Source organism: Octopus bimaculoides, chromosome 24 (assembly GCF_046866305.1).
Source record: "Octopus bimaculoides isolate indiv1 chromosome 24, ASM4686630v1, whole genome shotgun sequence".
NCBI lineage: Eukaryota > Metazoa > Mollusca > Cephalopoda > Octopoda > Octopodidae > Octopus > Octopus bimaculoides.
The window spans coordinates 14,882,254-14,891,256 of NC_142951.1; the positions used below are offsets into that span (position 1 = coordinate 14,882,254).

Sequence of the window (9,003 nt, forward strand, 5' to 3'; positions counted from 1 at the left end):
CTGGCAGAGTCGTTGGCACGCTGGGCGAAATGCTTGGCAGTATTTCGTGTGTCGCTACGTTCTGTGTTCAAATTCCGCCGAGGTCGACTTTACCGTTCATCCTTTCGGGATCGATAAAATAAGTACCAGTTGAACACTGAGGTCGATGTAATCGACTCATTCCTTCCCCGCCCAAAAAGCTGCTCTTGTGGCAAAATTTGAAACCATTATCATTATTATTATTATTATTATCATTATTATTTATTGTCTTTTCGCAGCTTCTAACGCTGGAGATGTACTACGGTTCCAGCTGTTCACTACCAGTGAACTAAGGTAACACATCTTATTTTTCGAGCACCTTCGGGAGTATTCGACCTGTTCCAAACAGTGCTGTTTCCTGCAAGTGCTCCACCATTATTGCAGCCCCTACTTGTTCCATGTACTTATCAAGATTTTTACTCACTGTTCCCAGGGCTCCGACAATTATTGGTTCTACTACCACCTTTTTCAGCTACCACAACAGCTTAACCTCCCAAGCTAACCTGTCATATCAATCGACTTTTCTTTCTTCCTTGTTGCATACCTTGTCTGGTCTCCAATTCTCTGTCTCATGGTCGCACTGAATCATAAAATCCCATAGGATCTTTGCATTATCATTTTCGACGATGCTCTCGGGTTTATGTTCGTTCCACTTTTTTGCTCTCTCAAGTCCTTACTTGTTGCAAAGTGTCCAATGGACAATCCTTGCTATATTGCCATGACGTCTCTTATATTCCCGCTGAGCTGGTGGCGTACATTCACTGGTAATATGCCATACGGTTTCACCATTTTGTCCACATTTTCGAATTGTCGAAAATTGTTAAATTGTTGAACTGTTGACATTGTTTGTGCCTTTCCCCGGTGACGGGAGAAAGTAATTGTCTGTGTAAAGCCATTTTGGCATCATTGTGTGCTAAAAATTGAACATTTTAAAGCCGTTGTAGGCTTATCGTTGCCCCCCCCCCCCCCAGCGGGGATGGGATCTGAATTGTTATTTGTTTTTGAACTGGTATCCTCCTTAAGAGGAAGTAACACAATATAGGTTTCCCGTCTTTAATGTGTTCTGTGCTGTGGGGGAAATCGAACTTCAGCCGTTGTAGGCTTATTATTTGAACTATATTCCTCATTAAGAGGAGAAAAAAAAAACAGATTATAGGTTTCCCGTTTTCAAAAAATAAGCTTGTGGTAGGATTTGAACTGGTATCCTCTTTAAGAGGAAAAAAACAAAAAATATAGGTTTCACGTCTTTAATGTGTTCTGTGTTGTGTGGGAAATTGAACTTAAGCCGCTGTATTTGAACTATTGTCCTCATTAAGAGGGGAAAAAACAGATTATAGGTTTCCCGTTTTCGAAAAAGTGAGCGCATTACAAGCTCTACTACTACTACACACCCCGCGGGGGTAGGATTTGAACTGGTATCCTCTTTAATAGGAAAAAAAAAAACATAGGTTTCCCGTTTTTAGGGAAAAGAATTGAAAATTTTTGCGTGTAAGAATTAATTTCGACCGAGTATGTCGGTCGAAATAATTCATCAAATAAAACCGCTGGATGGGCCAGCAAAAAAGTTTTCGGCAATAGCCGCTGTATCACGTGAAAACGTGATGATAGAAACGGAGAAGCTCTCCGAGCTTTTTGAAAGAATGAAAGAGGAGGGTGGGGATATAAAGATCTCACCCTCCCCTAGTGTTGAAAATATGAAAAGAAGGACAGTCGTTTACAAAACGTACTGTCCCACATCGAAAAAATACCTTCCGCGGTATTTGAAGGAGTTTTTGAAGGAGCAGGAGGAAAGGGCTGCCTCACACGTGGTGAGGTTAGCCCCCAACATCAACAAAAGGAAAAGTCAAAGAGTAAGTAGAACCCTTGCTTTTGTTTTGTTTTGAATGACTACACTTAACCTCAGATCACACGACATGCATGTGATGGTTGCTACAGAGATCAAGCTGGACGGTCTACAAGCCTTCTCGCCCCTCCTGAATGACTATAAGAAAATCATGTCTCCTAGCCGGACCGGAGGGCGAGGGGGTGTAGTAGTACTGGTTCGAAATGGCTTGGCTCTGCGGACAAGTACAGTCTATGTAGACCCAGAAGGTGGACTGGTCGTCCTTGATGTGACATACAGCAGTAAGGCCTTCAGGTTGATCGGGATCTATGCACCTTATGCTAGAGGATTTCAAACTGATTTTTATCGGCGCCTAGAGAACTTTTTCATGACGTCGAAGACATTAGTGGTATTAGGAGACTATAACGCTATCGACAGCGTTGGCTCGATCCATAGGAAAGTAAACTCACGTCCCGTAGATCTGCTTAAGCGTTTTCAGCTGGCAGATCGTTACAGACTTGACCATCCGAACGTCCCAGAGTGGACCTGGATGAGTGGCGACGGAAGGTTCAAGTCTTACTTAGATAGAATAGTGATAAGGACTGGAGATAAGTCTAGTATTATATATACATATATATATATATATATATATATATATATATATATAAATAATGTAAACAGAGTTAGCTGTTATAATAATCGAATAAGGGATAAGATATCCGTATGTATTATCGTTATCCCCGGGTATTGATGTACAGACACACTATGTGCAGGTAACAACGAGATAAACAAAAGTTTATCAAGGAACAAATACAAATAATCAGAAAATGGAGAAAACCCCAGATTAACAAACACATCGATTGGACCACATTTATAGCTTATTCTTTAATACAAAGCATGACATAGCAAGTAGGTGACATAATAAATCTTACGGCCGTTTCTGCATCCGTTGCCAAACGCTGTCTATAAATAATTGGGAAAATAAAATGAAGATGAAGAATTTTATTTTCGCAATTATTTATTGACAGCGTTTGACAACGGATGCGAAAACGGTCGTCAGATTTGTTATGTCACCTATTTGTTTGTCATACTTTGTATTAAAAAATAAGCTATAAATGTGGTCCAATCAATGTGTTTGTTAATCTGGGGTTTTCTCCATTTTCTGATTATATATATATATATATATATATATATATATGCTTAATTTTAGAATGGTGGCAGCTGATGAAGGAAATGTTCTCTTTGTGGCCTGTGTGTTTTCTGTGCTCTGTTTATGTTCTGTTTCTCATTTTGCCCACGTTTTCTTGTGACGTCCCGTACCCAGATATGTATCTATATATACATGTAGATGTAGGCATGTACATACATGTACGTATATATGCATATACTCACATATTATTTGTATTATATATATATATATATATATATATATATATATGAGTGTGCATACGTTTGTGTGTCTGTGTTTTTCCCCCGACCAACGGCAAAAGAGACCGATAGAATAAGTACTCGGCTTACAAAGAAGACGTCCTCGGGACGATTTGTTCGACTAAAAGGCGGTGCTCCAGCATGGCCGCAGTCAAATGACTGGAACGAATAAGAGAGTAAAAGAACGTGTAAACAGAAATTGTTTGTGATGTACAGTTGAAGCAAAAGTGTGTCGTTGTAAATAAGATAACAAGCTGGATTGGGTTTCATAAGTTTGTCATTCACAAACCAAAAGAAAATAAGGAAAACCAAAAAAAAAAAAAACGATAACGGAAAACGAAAACAAAAGAAGAAAGAAATGGTTCCGGTTTTGCAATAATTGTGATGTAGAATTCCGTCAGCGGTGCCCATTCAATTGCTATAACATTTCTCTCCCTTTGTGGGTTTAACTACTTGACTTTTCAAGTGCCGCTTACAATTCACACGTTTTTGTTGACCTGGGTTTCAAGTCACTCTCTCCACCCCTCTCTCTCTTTCTTTCTTTCTCTGTCTTTCTCTCTCTCGCTCTTGCTTTCTTAATTTTTCTCTTTCTCGCTCCCCTACTCTCTTTCTCTCTCTCTTACTCTCTCTCTTTCTTACTCTCTCTCTTTCTTACTCTCTCTCGCTCCCCTACTTTCTCTCTTTCTCTCTCTCATACTTTCTCTCTCTCTCTTTCTTTCTTTCTTTCTTTCCTCTTTCTTTCCTCTTTCTCTCTCTCTCTCTTACTTTCTCCCTCTCTCTCTGCTCATCGAGTGCAAGTTTATCCACACACACACACACACACACACCTATACACATAAACACACACCTAAAGTTTGTGTGTATAGGTTTATCCACACACACACCCTACACACCCTACACACACACACAAACACACGCATACACAACCTATTTTCAAACAAGTTTTTCATGGGAATTCGTGTCCTACAAGGTTTCGCTCAACCGTTTCTTTCGTAGCAGATTTCACGAATTATTGCCAAAAGCACGCAGCATACTTTCTACTACAGGGGCACAAGGCCTGACATCTTAAGAAGCGGAGTAGGGGTAACTAGTCGATTACATCGTCGCCAATGCCCAGTTGGTACCTATTTAACCACCACCACCACCACCGACGACGACGACGAAGAAGAAGAAGGGATTAAAAGGCAAAGTTGTCATCATCGAAAGAATATGCTGATTCTGGATCGTCTTTTGTCCACCGCAAATGTTTCTGGGAAGTTTTCCTTTTTAGCCCTTTGCAACAGCAAAATCGCAGGATAAAATTTGAAAATTATGGATTTCATTGATTGCATGCTGTAATTTAGCCCCAGGAGACCTCGCCGAAATTTGAACTCAGAACGCAAAGACAGACGAAATACCGCTATGCATTTCGCCCGGCGTGCTAACGTTTCTTATTTCTTTATTGCCCACAAGGGGTTAAACATAAAGGGGACAAACAAGGACAGACAAAGGGATTAAGTCGATTATATCGACCCTAGTACGTAACTGGTACTTATTTAATCGACCCCGAAAGGATGAAAGGCAAAGTCGACCTCGGCAGAATTTGAACTCAGAACGTAACAGCAGACGAAATACCTATTTCGTTATTGCCCACAAGGGGCTAAACATAGAGAGAACAAACAAGAACAGACGAACGGATTAAGTCGATTACATCGACACCAGTGCGTAACTGGTACTTAGTTTATCGACCCCGAAAGGATGAAAGGCAAAGTCGACCTCGGCGGAATTTGAACTCAGAACGTAACAGCAGACGAAATACCGCTAAGCATTTCGCCCAGCGTCCTAACGTTTCTGCCAGCTCGTTGCCTTTGCGCCAATAATAATGGTTTCAAATGATTCCGCGGAGGTCAACTTTGCCTCTCATTCTTTCGGGGTCGATAAATTAAGTACCAGTTGCGTACTTGGGGCGATCTAGTCGACTGGCCTCCTCCCCCAAAATTTCTGGCCTTGTGCTTAGAGTAGAAAAGAATAATGGTTTAAAATTTTGGCACAAGGCTAGCAGTTCCTGAGAGGTGGGTGCAGGTCGATTACATCGACCCCAGTGCTCCACTGGTACTTATTTTATCGTTTCCGTAAGGATGAAAGACAAAGTCGACCTCGGTGGAATTCGAACTCAGAACGTAAAGACAGACGAAATACCGCTAAGCATTTCTCCCGGCGTGCTAACGATTCTTTTCTACTCTAAACATAGGGCCCGAAATTTTGGGGGAGGCGGGAGTCGATTAGATCGCGCCAGTACGCAACTGGTACTTAATTCATCGACCCCGAAAGAATGAAAAGCAAAGTCGACCTCGGCGGAATTTGAACTCAGAACATCAAGATAGACGAAATACCGTTAAGCATTTCGTCCGGCATGCTAACGGTTCTTATTTCTTTATTGCCCACAAGGGGCTAAACATAGAAGGGACAAACAAAGGGGTTAAGTCGATTAGATCGACCCCAGTACGCAACTGGTACTTAATTCATCGACCCCCCGAAAGAATGAAAAGCAAAGTCGACCTCAGCGGAATTTGAACTCAGAACGTAACAGCAGACGAAATACCGCTAAGCATTTCGTGCTAACGATTCTGCCAGCTCGCCGCCTTATAAAAACTGCCCCTGTAATATTGTAAACGTGTTAAGCTGTCATTGTTTCTTTCTAAGGTAAATATTAGAAGTGGGGCGAGGGGAGGGGCATGGTTGGAGTCTGGTGGGAAGCAAGACGTAGCGAAAACATTTGTTTTATTTTACGTCTAATCTGAAAGCAGTGACTTGTTTTTGATTTCTTCTAAAAGGTTTGTTGACTTTTCTGTATTTCGATAGTATGGACTTGAAGGGGGATCTTTCGTAGGGTCTCGTGTGTGTGTGTGTGTATGCGTGTGCGTGTGTATATGCGTGTGCGTGTGTATATGCGTGTGCGTGTGTATATGCGTATGTGTGTGTATGCGTAAATGTGTGTATGTGTGTGTGTGTATATGCGTGTGTATATGCCTCTGCGTGAGTGTGTATATGTGTGTGTGTGTGCGCGTGTGCGTCAGTGTGTGTCCCTGTGTGTGTATGTGCCTGTTTGTGTGTGTGTGTCCCTGTGTGTGTATGTGTCTGTGTTTGTGTGTCTGTGTGTGTGGGCGCGTGTCTGTGTGTGTGTGAGTGTGTGTGCATGTGTGTGTGTGCTTATGTGTGTTCGATGTATTGTGTGTATGCACAAGCTATTTGGCGTGTGTGAGCGTGCGAGCATGTGTGTGTGTGTGTGAGTGCGTATGAGTGTATACATGCGTGTGTGTATGTGTCTTCGTTGTATTATTTGCGCGTGCATATGTGTGTATGTGTGTGTGTGTGTGTGTGTGTGTGTGTGTGTGTGTGTGTGTGTATGGTTTCATATTCAAAACATGTCAGCAGACATTGCTTAATGGTTTTATCAGAGAGACAATTTTCCTAAAAATCTTGTCATGTGTGTGTGTGCGTGTGTGTGCGTGTGTGTGTGTGTGTGCATGTGTGTGTTCTTGTGTGTGTGCGGATATGTGTGTGTGTGTGTGTGTGTGTGTGTGCATAGTCTTCTGTCTGCTTTTCTGTTTCGTATCTTTTTTTATGAAGATATTTCCTCAAACAAAAATCCGAAACCATGTTTTTTACCAACAAAAACCAAAAAAGCAACCCTCCACTCCACCAAACGTCTTTCAAGAAGAATAGGGGGGAGGGTGAGATATTATTTGTATTATTTGCTTTTGTTTTATTTTGTTTTGTTTTGTTTTGTTTTTTTCTAATTGTTGTAGCAACCATCTTTAGTGGAACTGAATGCCTGAGTTTCGAAGTTCCAGATGAAGTTGTTCTTGTTCTTGTTGCTGTTACCATTGTTGCATATGGAACTGTATTTGTTGTCGTCTCTGTAGATGGTGCTGTTGTTGCAGCAGCAGCAGTAGTAGTAGTAGTAGTAGTAGTAGTAGTAGTCTCTGTGCATGTTACTGCAGTTACAGTAGCAACATTTGTGGTGATGGTTGTTGTGGTGGTCGTAGTGGTGGTGGTTGCAGTGGTGGTGGTGGTAGTGATGGTGACAGATGTTATGGTGCTGTTGAAAATAGTAGTGATGATGATGATGATGATGATTGTTCTCATGGTGGTAGTGGTGGTGGTAGTGGTGGTGGATGTAGTTGAGATGGTTGTTTTGGTGGAAGTGAATGTATTGGTGCCATCTTTTAACCTTTACTTTTGTCTAAGGTGGTGAGCTGGCAGAATCATTAACATTGCCAGGCGAAGCGCTTAGCAGCATTTCGTCCGTAGTTCAAATTCCGCCGAGGTCGACTTTGCCTTTCATCCTTTCGGGGGTCGATAAAATAAGTACCAGCTGAGCACTGGATGTAATCGACTTAACACCTTCCCTAAAATTGCTGCCCTTGTGGCAAAATTTGAAACCATTATTATTATTATTATTATTATTATTATAGACGTCACACTGTATACAATATCGTGAGGTTGCTGATTGAAGATGTGTCTACCGGAGGTTTTGTACCGTTTGTCAAGTCACAACAAGGTCCTCAGACAAACAGAACTTTACGCAAGATGCGTGCAGTTCCAAGTAATGCTGACTTTCGCAATACATCTAGATTGTAGGGTATTTCTAAGGTTTTCAGATGTTTTTTTTTTCAGGTTGGGTGGTATCGAACCCAATGCTCCGATGACAATAGGGATAACCTTTATGTTTGACTCTTGTAGCTGCCACATCTTAGCGATCTCAATTCTCAGGCCTCCATATTTATCAACCTCTTCTCTTCCTTTCATGATGATATGTTGATCTCCTGGCACTGCTACGTCAATTATTAGGTACCCTTGTTTGTCCCTCCTAAAGGTTACTATATCCAGCCTTTGGTGTTCTAACACCTTGTCTGTCTGAAAGTCAAAGTCCCAGAGGATTTTTGTTTTCCCCTTTTCGTCCATTACCTTTTCTGGTGTATGTTGGTACCAAGCACCAAACCTCATATCCATACTTACAACATAGTAGCCAGTAGAGGTTTTGAACTACCCTGTCTTGTCTGCTCTTGTACTCTTTCTTGGTATCTATAAACCGAATTTACCTTGGCAGCAGCTCTTTGAATTTCTTCATCACGGAGTTATTGATACCACGGGAGTTATTGATAAATATTGTGAGATTTTTCCAAATTAACTCGCATATATTAAAATGTGGACAAAAGGCTGAACACAGCGTCGTGGTAAAAAGGCACCAAACTGGAGCTAAGCATCTGCCCGTTGGTTTATCTTTGTTGTTCGCCCTTGTTCGAGAAAATATTTCATATCAATGGTTTTATAATTAGATAAAAAAAAGTTTTCAGTTTATCGTTTTTTTTGTGTTAGGACCAAAAACCACTGCTGTTGATACTGTTGTTGTTGGTGACAAGATTTCTACTGATTGAGTTAAAGCGACTGTAATTTCTGTTCGTGAAACGACAACAATATGTTGCGTTGCAGTTAAATCTAACAGATGAACCACTTCGTCGCTGCCCTTTTCAAGTTTTCTAGCTTTTGCAACTCTCCCATGCTTTTTGCGTCGACAGATGGCGACAAAGTATTTATTCCAAAACGAAATAATTATGCACTAAGTTTATTCTTAGCTGCGTGCCTTCGCAACTGCTCGATTTTTCGGTAACTCTGGCTACCGAAACACCAGCCCCTTCATATTCCTCACATATTCTAGTTTTTAGTTAACAAATTTCGCTCTAGGATTCATC

At 41.2% G+C, this 9,003-nt stretch overlaps 1 long non-coding RNA gene across 1 annotated transcript in view; it reads left to right on the forward strand.

Annotated features, from left to right (window-relative positions):
• Positions 1–1,686: 1,686 nt before the first annotated feature.
• Positions 1,687–9,003, forward strand: part of LOC149131205 (uncharacterized) — a 42,257-nt gene continuing 34,940 nt past the window's right edge. The window contains exon 1 of the long non-coding RNA XR_016238275.1: positions 1,687–1,868. This is a non-coding gene — a long non-coding RNA (uncharacterized LOC149131205). The remainder of the gene's footprint in view (positions 1,869–9,003) is intronic.